We start from the raw sequence: 14,451 nt of genomic DNA, 5'->3' as shown, positions 1-14,451 counted from the left end.
ATACTGGAGAGAGTATTATATGATCAGTAGTATTAGTATTATTCCATTAATTAAAATTGCATGCTGCCCTTCATCTGAGGATCACAGGTTGGTTTACAATACAAGTATACAAAAATATGTAATGTAACTAGCAAAACAATAATCCCCACCTCCCAATTTATCTTGGTTGGGCAAACCACTTCCCAAAATAGATAGTCCCTCATGCTGTCTTGCTACTTTAAATGATGGGCTTCTTATAATGTATTTCTTATATTCAGATCTTTATTAGCATTCTATTGTATTTTGATTTTATAATTTTTTTGGGATATTTGCCAGAGGGATAAAAAAATGCTAAGTGACAGATAAATGTTGTACACAAATAAAGAAAATCCAGTGGAGGAAGGGGGGGTATTTTTCTACCATTTTCTCTTTCCCCTGCAGACCCCACCACACTTCCCACAGTGTTTCCCTTCCAGGGGAGATGGGGAGGGAGGGAGGGAGGGAGGGAGGGAGAGAGAGAGAGAGAGAGAGAGAGAGAGAGAGAGAGAGAGAGAGAGAGAATAAGCAAACACTGTCCATGTCCCCTTTTAAGTGAGTACGTCTTACTCATGAGAACTCTTGATCTAAAATCTAATCATTCCATTTTCCCTACCTCTTCAAGTGGCAAAATTCTAATAAACTATTATGAAGGAGTAAAACTCCATCCAATTGTTGTGCTCAGATTTTCCCTCTTACACGTTCCGTATGGACAAAGGAAACAACTGCTGAAAAAGCATGTCACCGTTGTAGTACACGGGGGGCAGACATTCTCAACAATGTGAAGCCGAACACATTTGTAAGCTTTTATGGAAAATGAACAAACATTACAAAGGAGGGGGGGTTGGATGCAGAATGCTGCAGGCTTTCAAAAGAAGTTCAAAGTCAGTTTATTGCCTTGCAGAACAAAAGTCAGGGTGACCACAAAAGAGAAATCAGTAGAAGCAGACAAAAGCTATAGATGTCTACATGAATTCAACAGACATGTAAGCATTTACAAACAGAGGCATCCAAAGTATATTTCAATCTCCAGCATTATATAAAACAGGCATAGGCTAACTCTGGCCCTCCAGATGTTTTGGAACTACAATCCCCATCATCCCTAGCTAACAGGACCAGTGGTCAGGGATGATGGGAGTTGTAGTCTCAAAACATTTGGAGGTCCAGAGTTTTCCTATGCCTGATATAACAGCAGGGGCAGAGGAAGGGGGTGCAGTGGAGGTGGTCTGCCCCGGGTGTCACCACTGAGGGGGGTGATAAAATGCTGGGCAACACTCACCGTGGGGCCTGCAGCACGCCCAAGCCACGCATCTCTCCTGGGAGGGGCACAGTGTCTTGACGTCCGCAGCCTCTGTGCTGCCCCAAATGGTCCGTCCACCGCCTCTCCCTCAGCTGTAGGGGGGAGGCAGGCAGACTCCTCGGAGGCCCCACAGAGTGTCCTGCCCCAGCTCGCCCCACCCCCGTGGGTGGCTGGCCCTGTCCCAGGGCACAGGGCATGCATGCCACCCCAGGTGCCTGATCAGCTTGCTCTGCTGCTGTATAAAAGTATTCAAATATCGTACAAACTTGATTGCATGTTCCATGAAAATGCAACACAAAATATGTAGTTGTGAGTCATGTGTGTAAGGGTAGCTTATGTGTGCCTTTTCTGGCTATTATCCCCCCCCCTTTCTCTGTATGATATATAAGTAGGTATGACTGTAATCCGGCTTATGTGGGACCAAGTTCCATGGAAATCAATGGGACTTGTATCTGAGTAGACACACAGTCAGTACTGGAGTAGATAACAACAACAACAACAACAACAACAACAACATCTATACCCCGCCCATCTGGCTGGATTTCCACACAGCCACTCTGGGCAGCCTACAGCACATTAAAAATTGGAAAAAAAACACCATTAAACATTTCTCGATACAGGGTTGCCTTCAGGTTCCTTCTAAAAGTCAGATAGTGCATTTTTTCTTTGGGTACACAGGGGTACACATCCCGCTAAACATTTTGTGAATCTTTGTACTTTTGTCAATTTGCTGTATTTATTTTTCCTGAATTGAACTATAAAATGGTGATTTTATTGAGTCAAAATGAGTGCACCTAAAAAAAAAATTAAGAAAAAAAGCACTGCAGATAGTTGTTCATTTCTTTGACATCTGATTGGGGGGGGCATTCCACAGGGCAGACGCCACTGCCGAGAAGACCCTCTGCCTGAATAAAACTTTTAGAATCTGGAGGGGGGGACCAGTTCAGTCCTACGTGTATGTACTGTATATATGTGCACAACACTTGATGACTGTGGTAAAGGAGTACAGTCGTACCTCAGGTTACAAACACTTCGGGTTACAAATGCTTCAGGTTACAGACTCCGCTAACCCGGAGGTTGTACCTTGGGTTAAGAACTTTGCTTCAGGATGAGAACAGAAATCGTGTGGCGTTGGCGCAGCGGCAACGGGAGGCCCCAATAGCTAAAGTGGTGCTTCAGGTTAAGAACAGTTTCAGGTTAAGAACGGACCTCCGGAACGAATTAAGTTCTTAACCAGAGGTACCACTGTATATTCCAGACATGTAAATAAGCCAAGTTGCTATCTTGTAATAATACCAGTTACAGCAGCAGCAGCAGCATCAACAACAACAATAAAAGCTGGGTGAGGGCTAGTCGCGGAAAGATTGAGTGCTATGTTCCCCCTTCTGCAGGCAGCTTAATTTTCATGCCAGACGTGGAAGAAGGGAATTCCTTACCTTGGGGACCTGATCGGTTTCTGTTCTGGGTGTAGAGAAGGGCCCTAATTTCTTGCTCTCCATTCAGCCTTAGCAGGGAAGACATCTCTCGCCTTTAATATGCCAAGTACCCTTTAGGTGAGGTCTGGCAGGAGAACGGAGAAATCTGCCGGCAATGAACACTGCGATAGCCATCTCCTCCAAATTCCGAATGGTGTCAAAGCGCTTCCCGACAGACATGACTGACTCGTGACTGGCAAGACACAGTCAGTTGTCAATCAAGACCCATCAGGATCTAAACTCTTAAAAGTGGATGCTTGCCGTTTCATCCTTCTGTATCCTTCCTCTCATCTGACTGCAAATGTTGCCACTTTGCACGTGGGGGAAAGCCTGTTTTTAAGCAGCTATAACAGCATAGATAGGCTAAAAGGTTCTTTCTTTTCTTGAAGCAATAGTCTGCTTCTTTCCTTTGTCCTCTTCTCTGTTAATTTATTATTATTACTATTATTATTTTATTTATGATTTTCAGTTTTATACATTTCAATAATTTTACAATCATTTTAACATTTCAAAACTCGACCTCCTTCTCCCTCCTTCTGTGGTTCCTTAAATTTATTTTTAATATTTTCTGCATATTCCAAATTAACTTAATTTACTCATTTATTCATCAACTTTAAATATATACTCTTATAAAAAAGAACACCCTGCAGGTTACTACAATAATCCTGCCAATGTTCTTATCTGTTTACAGTTCATTTGTAAATATTCAATAAAAAAATTCTATTCTTTTATAAAAGCTTGTTATCTTGATTTCTTCTTTTTCTGGTAAGTGTCACCATTTCTGCATATTCCATATGTTTTTGTATCCATTCTTTTCTGCTGGGACTTCTTTCCATTTTTGGGCAAGTAACATTCTTGTTGCTGTAGTTGCATACATGAATAAAATTCTGTACAGTTTGGGTACCAGTAGTTAAATTCTTAATAAATGTCACAAAAATTGGTTGTTGGAGACTTCGGTGCACTGGTGCCAAAACACTGAGAGTTATTCCAACCCCTCATGTGCCCAGTCATTTGGTTAATGCTACAGTGTATATGTGGGATGCAGGTGGCGCTGTGGTCTAAACCACTGAGGCTAGGGCTTGCCAATCGGAAGGTCGGCAGTTCGAATCCCAGCGACAGGGTGAGCTCCCGTTGCTCAGCCCCAGCTCCTGCCAACCAAGCAGTTCGAAAGCACATCAAAGTGCAAGTAGATAAATAGGTACCCCTCTGGCGGGAAGGTAAACGCCGTTTCCGTGCGCTGCTCTGGTTTTGCCAGAAGTGGCTTAGTCATGCTGGTCACATGACCCGGAAAAACTGTCTGTGGACAAACACCGGCTCCCTCAGCCAGTAAAGCAAGATGAGTGCCACAACCCCAGAGTCGTTCTGACTGGGCTTAACTGTCAGGGGTCCTTTATCTTTACCTTTGCAGTGTGTATGAGTGAGGTTTGATGGAAAAAAGCAAGCTACGAGAACATGCCTGAAAACACTCTCATCCAGGGTTATAGGGATCTTAAGAGCAGTATGGTTGGAGCCTACCTAGAGTTTGACATGACTGACCCACCTAGTCATGGAAGAGAGGGAATAACAAAATTATTTGCCCCACTTCCATTACAATAAAATAAAATAAAAAATTCTTTCCAGTAGCACCTTAGAGACCAACTAAGTCTAAAATATTTTTATTTATTTATTTTGTTTTGACTGGCAGACCAACACGGCTACCCACCTGTAACTGGAACTATGGAAGGCATTCCATTACAATGGGAACCAAGAAGGGATGGAGTGGTCCATCCCTCCTCTGACATACCTCTCATTCACCTGTATGAAATTTATTCCCACCTATGACTATATCTCAAGTACTTAACTATATGGCTGGTATATCCACCCTCTCTTCCACAACTGGAAGAGGACCCTTAGCTCCAGTAAGTGTCTGAATTGGGCCTAGGAACCGTAGTGCTTGCACGTCTGTGCAAAGCAATGAGAAACCATTGCATATTATTGACTTTTCTCTCATGGAAATACAGCTAATAGGGATGCCAAGAGGATAAATAATGTCCTTAGCATTCTTCTAAGGAAGCAGGAGGGTGGAATTTGTGTGTGAGGAAAATTAAATCACATCTGAATTTCCTTAGCCTGACAAATTACCTCTGTTACATCTTATGTCTCTGTTCAATTTAACAAATATTTGGGTGGTCCAGCATTATTTAACTATGATTAAGCCCACTTAAAGCAAAATTATCTCTCCCGCTGCACCCTCCTTCAAAGATGCTGCGAGGAAGTGCAACACTTTCCTTATTTCTTTCCTCATTTATTGCCCATTTATGCCAAGCTTGATTGTAACCTTGACCAAATGAGCAAGTGAGAATCGTTTTCAAGAGATAAAAAGTTTTTGATCTCAAAGGTCCAAAGGTTTCTTCTATGGAGAAGATGCTATCAGAATGTAATGCGGTGATGAAGAAATTTGAATCCATGATGCTAGAAATGTTTTCAGCCTTCCCCCTTTTCTTTCTCTGAGGTGAGGTGGAGGTGGAGGCTGTGTGTGTGTCAAATGCACATTGCTTTTCAGACATGGGAATGCAATAATTACTAATGAATGGAATGCTGTCAAGCCCACACAAACACACACACACCCGCGATTCCTGTTCAAGTTGCAAACCCGCTGTTACATGACTAATTGAGTGCATTAGGACAACAGGGATAAAAGCTTTTCTGACCTGACCTTTTGGGTTTTTAGATTAGATACCAGTCAATTATCTCCTATTTTGTTAGTTTAGTGATCTAGTAATATATGAAGTAGGAGATTATGAACCTTTCAACCGGAATTGTGATCCTGAGATAGGAGCTGAGCTCAATTCTGGTGTGTTCACATAAGGGCCTCTTTGCAAGTTTCATTAGACCATAGGATGATGCTTCAGATCATTGGCCCAGCTAGCTCAGTATTGCCAAAATACTGGCAGTGCCTCTCTAGTGGGCAATATCCTGCTGACTTGTCCCATCTGTGGAATCTGTTCTAGGAGTTCCTCCAACCCCCCGGAGATGGTGTGGGGTACACATGAGTCGAAGGAAGTGAGCAAGGTCTGTTGTGCAAGTGTAAATCCTTGCACTAATTGGGACGTGTTGGTTGCATACTGCCCCAATGATTTCATTTTTATATGTATAATTTTTTATTAAATTTTCTGTTTTACAATTTAAAATATTCATTTACATAATCTTAAACTATCGATGACTTCCCTTCTTCTCTTTGCACGATTCATTTTGCATAACATAAATCCCTGCATATTTTATATAAACTAAACCATTCAGTATTCCATTATTACACCATCAAAACTTATTTACACTGTTGAATTTATCTTAATGCTGCCAGCATTTTCAAATGTACACAATCCACCCCCCATATATACAAGCTGCACATATTCCATCTATTTAAGTTGTCATTCTTCTTTGGCTGAGACCTCACTTGTTTTCCATTTGGGGACTGACAAAACACGGGTTGCAGTAGTGGCATACCTAAATAACCTTTTTTGACACCTGGGAATTTCCATCTGAATTATCCCCAACAGAAAGGATTCTGGATTTATAGGGAAAGTGCTTTTTAAAAAATTCAGTTCATTATAAATACTCTTTTACCCTTTTACAACTCCACCACATATGAAAGAATGCTGTTCATTCTTCTGCACTGATTATTTCAGACTGGAATCTCACACAGTGCTACCTGGAGAAGCCAGGGATTGAGCATAGGACCATTTGCATGTGAAACATGTTTTCTACCAATGAGCTCTGGAACTATCTGTTCAAAGAAAGATTGATTGCTCCCACACTAATTTCAGCTGTAAAATTCACGCTGCCACCATAGTGTGGAGTAAACTATGAGTATTCATTTCTGCACTGTTCCCAGACAAAGAAGGAAAGTAATTTCCATTTGCATTGCAAAAGGGAGTTAGAAGCAATGGTTTTGGATCCATTCTGCATCAAGCCTGGAAGGAGTTCAGTTAAGGTAACCTGAACCAGACATAAAAACATGCACCCTGCTCTGAATGGGGTATGGCACCCGGAGGATAGGCAGCTAACAAGCAACATATGGGACATGGTGAAGAAAAGCTTGGCCAAGGTTGAGTAGGGTGCCACAGAACTATAAAAGAATGGGCATGGCATGGAAGGGAAGGGACAGTAAAGCCCAACCAGAATTCCTAGCAGATTCAGCAGAGAGAGTGACCAGGTGTCAGGATGCTGACAGCAGCTCCCGGCTGGTTGCCCAGGAAAGTATAAAGGAAAGGAAAAGTTTCTTACCGTCCTTTTTTATTTCAGTCTTTACAGAGAGAGGCTATAGAACCCAGCCTCTTGGATAATGGCATTGTCCCAAGTGAATCTCCACCTCCTTTCTCTCCCACTTCCTCATTCACCATCATCATCATCATCTCCTCTACAGGTGCTGCTTTGTCTTTGAGCTCTTTGCTCTCCTACTTTAAAGGCTCACCGTTGTTATGGGAGATGGAGGGTCTGGAATGCTTTCTAATGAAACGTGTCAACCAGGTGTTGTTCTGGCTCTCCAATTATTTCCCAACTTTTCCCTTCATCTGCCTCTGAGCTTCTACCTCCCTCAACCCCCTGTTCTAAATCTATACTGTCTTCCTCCTCCTCCTCCTTGGAAGGGACCAGATGGGGAAGAGGTCTCCACCATTCCTCCTCTGCCCAGTCTCTGACAATTAGTTTTCATTAACCGTGGAAGCAGGTTTTCAGATTATACAAAGCTCTTCTTCAGGCTTTGATTGTGAAAGCAAAAAATGAACATCCAATAGTCTAGATAGAAACAACTGGGTTGTTAGGCTGATGGTTACTTCGTTGCAGAAGTTTACTGGCCATTGCTGTTGGCATGGAGATAGTCTAGGTTGAATGCAAATATGCCATTCTGATGTCATGTGTGATGTCACAAAGAGGATATGCTTTAAGTCTTGGTAAAGTCAGAAACAGTTAACAGTCAGACTGCATCTCAGCACTGTCAAGATGGATCTCCATAATAGGTGGGGAATAGTTTTATTTGGGGAATATACAGGGCCGGTGCTAGGGGTTTTTTGTGCCCTAGGTGAGATCACCTTCTGGCAACCCCCCCCCCATCCCTAGCACCGGCCCTGCAGAGAAGCCTGATTTCGGGCTGCTCCCCTCTCCCCCACCACTCTGCCACTGGCGGAGGGGACGGAGAAGCCCAATTTGGGGCTGCTCCCCCTCCCCGCCACTCTGCCACTGGTGGAGCAGCACCAGGTGGGGGGCAGGGGGCAGGCTGGCCAGTGCCCCCTTCATTTTGGCACCCTAGGCAACTGCCTAGTTCGCCTAAATGGACGCACCGGCCCTGGGAATATATTACCTTTTACTATTGGGGAAAAGTTTTAGATTGGTTTGCCAGTTTGTAAGCCATTAAGTTGAGGCCAATAGATATACAATCAAACCCTGTACCCATCAAAAAATCAACTTTATGTGTGACTTTGGGACTGATTCATACAACCACATTTCCTTTCTCCACTCGATAGCAACTTGTTCTCTGTATTTGAGAAAATAACCCAGAAGGAGAAGATAAGGAACCAGGAATAAGATCTGGATTAGTATGGTGAGGATCTAAGATTGACAAGTGAGGGGGCTAGGAAGATGGCTTTGTGGTCCAGCATAGGGATGATGGGTGCTTCATATTACGTATTGAATTCCTGTTCCACAAAGAAGAAGCCTACTCTGGAATGATGCCCAATACAGAATTCTGCTGGTATTATTATTATTATTATTATTATTATTATTATTATTATTATTGTTAGTCCGTATGTTTGTGTACTGGTTTTCCAAATAAAAATTCATCCAAGGTAGCTTACGTATTAAAAGTACATCAGCTGTAACTCCCAAAGAGCAATTTAATTTCCAAATTCTGTACAACAAAGTTAATAAATTCAGCTGTATAAATCCTAAAGCCCTGCTTCCTGTTGTGGCTTATGGATATTCTGCAAGCCTTCTAAAAAACAAATAAACAGTAATGCAGGGGGTGAGCACATTGCCTGGAAGTAACGTAGAAGGTATTTGGGAAAAAGTCACTAGAATGTATTAGGAGACTCCCCTTCTATGGATGGAATACCTGTTCAAATGAAGGCCAGTATAAGGACACATGATCCTGTTGAAAAAGATGTAGTTAGTCACTAGAGTCATACCTCATGTCTGCTTCAGGTTACGTCTTTTCAAGTTGCATCCCGCGGCAATCCAGGAGTACTGGAATGGCTACTTCCGGGTTTCGCCGCTCGCGCATGCACAGAGGTGCTAAATTGCACTTTGTGCATGTGCAGAATCACTAAATTCTGGATGCGAACACTTCGGGTTGCGGACACGCCTCTGGGACGGATTACGTCCGCAACTCAAGGTCCCACTGTATGGGTTTTCTGTGACAGTATTCTATTTTCTTCTCTCACTTCCTGTAGGAATAACTCCACTCTTTCCTTACCTCTTACCAGAGGCACATATCTGTTTTTCCCACCTGTTGCTCTGGCTCTCCCATTATTTCCCAACTTTCCCCCCTCATATTCCTCTGAGCTGTGAATTCCTGCAACCCCCCTTTCCATACTGTCTTCCTCTTCCTCCTCCCTGGAAGGTTCAGGATGGAGAGGCGGTCTCCACCATTCCTCCTCCTCTGCCCAGCCTGACACTACAGCCTGATGCACCACGTGAGGAAAGCAGAAGGGGGCTGGGGAGAAGCATCCTCTCCACACTTCTGAGCATGCTTTTCCTTTCTTAGGAGTTTAGGGGAGCTGAAGTTGGATGCCAGCCTTCCCAAATGGCTATTGTTTGTATGCTGTATTATATTTGTGCTAGTAAATAAGATAATAAGATGTCTTTATTGTCATTGTACAAGTACAAGTACAACGTTGTACAAGTGCAACGGAATTGGATGCCATCCCATAAAAACAAAAAACAAAAAACCAGCACAAAAAACAAACAAACAAACAAAAACCCACATTGTCAGCCACACATGCACATACATACACACCCATCACAACTCTCCAAGGTCATATTATCTGGTTACAGCATTTAAGATGGTTATAGCTCTTGGGTAGAAACTATTCTTCAATCTATTTGTTCTTGGTCTAATCGTTCTATATCTCTTGCCCGGAGGCAGTGGTGCAAAAAGACTATATCCCGGATGAGATGGATCCTGTAAAATATTGTTTACTTTTTTAAGGCAACAGGAACTGTATAGTTTTTCCAAAGATGGGAGAGGATAAGGAGCAATCTAATGCCTGAGTGGCTAACCCCTTGCCCTCCAGACACTGATGGAACCAAATCTCCATCACCTCTGACCCTTGGACATGTTGGTTGAGAGTTATGGGAGTTGTAGTCCAGCAACATCCAGAGGGCCATAGTTTAAACTCCCTGATCCAAAAAGCTCTGAAGCTTCTTGTTACAGACAGCATGTACAAAAGCTGGGTAGGTCAACTGTAAAATGCTCTTATCTCAATCCCCAGGAGTGTGGAATCAGTGAAAAATAGGCATTTCCCCATGGACAATTGTGGGAGCCATTCTGAAAATTCCTATTCAGCTCCTAGGGTCAGTTGGCTGAACGAAACTGCTAGATTATGTGAAGCAGAGGTGCCAACTTGTGAGGGAGGTTGGCAGGAGGTTGGCGTCATGTCAGGGCATTGGGAGAAGCCAGGGGGCAGAGTCAACAGGAGGAGGAGGAGAAAGAGCAGGTCAGGCCACAGAAACCCCAATGTGGTAGGATCCATGCTTGGCCTACTCCACCCCCTGATTTTTTTTCATGCATTGAGGGGTTGGCCCCCCTCCCAAAAATATTGGGAGAGGGAATGGCTTGGCCCTCAGGAGTTGGCACCTTGGGTCTGAGAGGCTTCCTTTAGGACAAAAACACTGCTGAGGAAGACAGATCTAAAAAGAAACAGTCCAGACCCTCCCCAGTAGCCCTACAAGTACACAAGGCGTACTTGTTGTCTTCACCACACCCAAGATGGGAGAAATGGGCCCGCAGCCTACCAGCCAGGGAATAACTTTGTGAAGACTTCCAAAACATCTCTCACTATCTGTATCTCACAATGATAGGAGTAATTTGGCTCTACATATGCAGCAAAATGAAGTGGTAAAGTCCAGACATAGTAGAATAGACTGTACTACTTTGGACTGTTGATGGTGTTGGGGGGTGTGCCACTTATAATACACAACATTGCAATATACATTAGCTTTTATTTCTAGGTGTGATTAGGCAGCATAGCAGATTAGGTTGCATGGCACATTCCAGAAAGGAAAGCCCACCATTTGAGTAATTCAGAAGCCTATTCCAGCCCTAATGACACCTTGACCACCACACTTCATTTTCCAGAATGTGAAAAGCATAGCAGCATTGCTCATTGTCCTCTTGCAACAACACGGTCCTTGTTGAATTAATAACTGCCTGCCTACTCGTAATTCAGAGAATATTCTCCACGGCCTTGTTGAAAAAGATTCAAGTCAGAGTGAGTCTATTCTTTTCTCTCACTGAGCCAAACTGACATCGGTCCTGGAGAGAAGGCGACAGAGGAAATAGATATGAATCAGGGTGTGCCATCCATATCAGACTCACATGCTGGTCGTGTAATAGATATTGATGGGCTCCCACTGTGGGGCAGTTTGCCACTCTTCGGGGCACCACACTGTTGTATTTATGACACCTGCTGCCAAGAGGAAAAAGAGATTCATATTTCAAAGCCTTTTTTAAAAAAAGAAGGTAAGATCCAGACAGTCTTGAAAAGTGAAGATAGACATAATATTAAATTGCAATGAGTTCTTCACCCCCACAGTGCATGCCTAGCTGTGAAATTTCCATTGCAGGCCGATATACAAGCAAATAAAAATGCAAATCTAATGACACAATGAAGGTGTGGGGGCAAATCTTGTTTTCAACTGAATGTGGCGTAGATCGAACCTGGGGAATAGGAAGGATCATGTCAACTTCTGGACAATCCACAGCCACTTTCTGTAGCCACTTTATTTAGAACTCAGCCCCGGGAAGGGAGATTTAGGTCTGAATTAAACATGCTCACAGTGGCTACTTATCTACAAAGTTAAGCTTTTCATAATGCTCATTTTCAAGAAAAACCCCCAATATGATATGGGGGTAGCTCAATTTGGTAGAACATTGGGCAAAAGATATTGCATTGTAGGGGGGTGGGTGACCCTCACAGTCCCTTCCAACTCTACAGCTCTATGATTCTATGAGATGAAGTTGCTGGCCACAACCCTGTGCCGAGTGCAAGTGCACAAACAAATGTGTTAAAATAGATCTCCCTTTGTGAGAAGGAGCTGTGCATACATATGTTGGCACATGTGTAGGGCCCCTTATCACAGCTGAACAGTTGAACACACAGCTGGTACCTAGCAGTAGGTGGGCAAGGTCACCATGGTGTTTCATCCATGTTGCTCTGTGACACCCGCACACTCCTGGGCTTCTGAACCTCTGAAGCTACCCAAGGGGCAGAGGAAAGGCCTGCACTGCTGTTACTCACATGCCTCGCAGACAATGTCAGAATAAGCCCTCAGGGGCAAACAAGGTGTTCTCTAGATACATTGCATGAAGCTATGTATCTCGCTTCTCTCCTCCCCCCCACCCGCCACTTTATTACAGGAATAAGGGATAAGAATGCAGGGAAGGGAGTCTTGCATCCCTTCCACTCCCAATGGGGACACCCCCATAGGCTCCAAGTTACATGTGTGTTCCAGGAGGGAGGATTGTTCCAATTTCCAAATGCACCGACAATGGGAGATAGAAGCCTTCCCTCCCCAAGCACTGCTTTGTGGATAAGGATCACCCCCATCCCTACAATTAGGAAATTGCAGCTGCATGCTATGTACATTCATAGCTCTGTAACCTGTAGCTACACGCTACACATGTCAGCGACATCACACATAGTTCGGCTAGGCACACTTTGTCACTTAACTTGTGCCACATATGTTAATTCTACAATGGAGAGTAGCAGCAGAAAATTCAAGTTAGTTTCAAAATGTGGGTGTGCACTAATGCAAAGCAAAACACTGTCACCCTTTTGCTAAACAGCATTTCCCATATAGATATATATGTATGTATTAGATGCATGTGCTGTAATAAAAAATGCATGACAGTTGACATCAATTAGTGCCGCCCCCAGAGCATTTCCTGGTCCTTTGTCCAGGATATGCTTTTAATGCCTGAGAGGCGTTGATCACCCGCTGAGTTTCCTGGATTCTCTGCTTGCTCTGTTTATTTCCCACATAGTTCAGTTAATTAATTTTATCACCCAATAACTGTTGCCCTTCATATACGGCCTCGGGACATGCTGCCAGTTCAGACTGGCTGCTGTTTTCTTACCTTGTTTTTTTCTCTCTACTGCTTTGACTTTGGATCGGAGACCGTGAAGAGGACTGCATCTTCTGCCGGCTATTTCATACGGTGAACACTGGCCATCAGGAAATGAAGGCCATCTCCGTACTATAACATTTAAAGTAGTATCATACCACTTTAAACAGTCATGGCTTCCCAATAACCAATCCTGGGAATGGTAGCTTGTTAAGGGTGCTCAGAGTCAGGGCCGGCCCAAGACGTTTTGGCACCTGTGGCAAACCCCGCAAATGATGTCTCCCTCGCTACCAAGGAAGAAGGGGTGAGTGAGGATCTACACCAGGAACAAGGCAGGAAAGAAGGATTAACATCAGGATTTTCTGCCCCTGGGGTCTTGCTGCCTGGGGCAGTAGTCTCACGTAACCTCATAGGGGAGCTGCCTGACCCTACTCAGAATTTTTCAGTGGCTCAGCACTACAATGCCCAGAGTGGTCAAACAGTCAATAAACCTTCCCAGGGACTTCTGAAACCGGCAGCTCTGAGAGGAAAACTTCATTCGATCGAAACTTGGTTTCGTTATTCATTTGATAATCACAATTATAGTGGATTTGACCTATGAACTGGCTAATGTTGAGTTTCAGAGATTTTGAGTTTCAGAGGTCTTGCTTCCTAATCTTTAGGAATAGCAAAGCAACATACTCTCAGGCAGGGATTTATACAGTACATGATTCGCAGGCTTTGCACAGAAACAAACTTTGATTTGTTATGTACAAGAATGCCAAATCAGTGGCTCCCTGCTTGTGGGATGCTCGCCCTAGGGAGATTCTACAGGCACCTTCATTAAACACCTTTAGGCACCAGGCAAAAATGTTCCTCTTCACCCAGGCCTTTGTCTGATTTTTTTCTATAAAAATGTTTAGGGGTACTCTCATTATGACTGCAGAAAAAACACCATTTTACAGTTCAAATCGGGAAAAATAAATACAGTAAATGGAGAAAAGTACAAAGATTCACAAAATGTTTGTGGGTATGCGTACCCCTGCATACCCCCAGAAAAAAGCACTGTTTATACCCCTTTTAAATGTGTTTGTGGAATGGGGTGGGGGTTATTGGTTTGTGTGTTTTTTAATCTGGTTTTTATCATGTACTTTGTGTTTTTATATTGTACTTTTATGTTGTGAAATGCCCTGAGAGCTATGGATGAAGGGTGGGATACAATTTTAATTAATCAATTAATTAGTTAATAATACCCTTCCCCAACTGAATTCCTCCTGTCACCACCTTAATTAAACAGAACTGGTGTTGTTGCCAATATGGCCTTAATATACTTATTTTTAACAAGGAAAAGAAAAGAAGAACAG

The sequence above is a fragment of the Lacerta agilis genome, chromosome 7 (assembly GCF_009819535.1).
Source record: "Lacerta agilis isolate rLacAgi1 chromosome 7, rLacAgi1.pri, whole genome shotgun sequence".
In the NCBI taxonomy this organism is placed as follows: Eukaryota; Metazoa; Chordata; class Lepidosauria; order Squamata; family Lacertidae; genus Lacerta; species Lacerta agilis.
The sequence above is the reverse complement of the archived record's forward strand: the minus strand, read 5'-3'. Positions refer to the sequence as shown.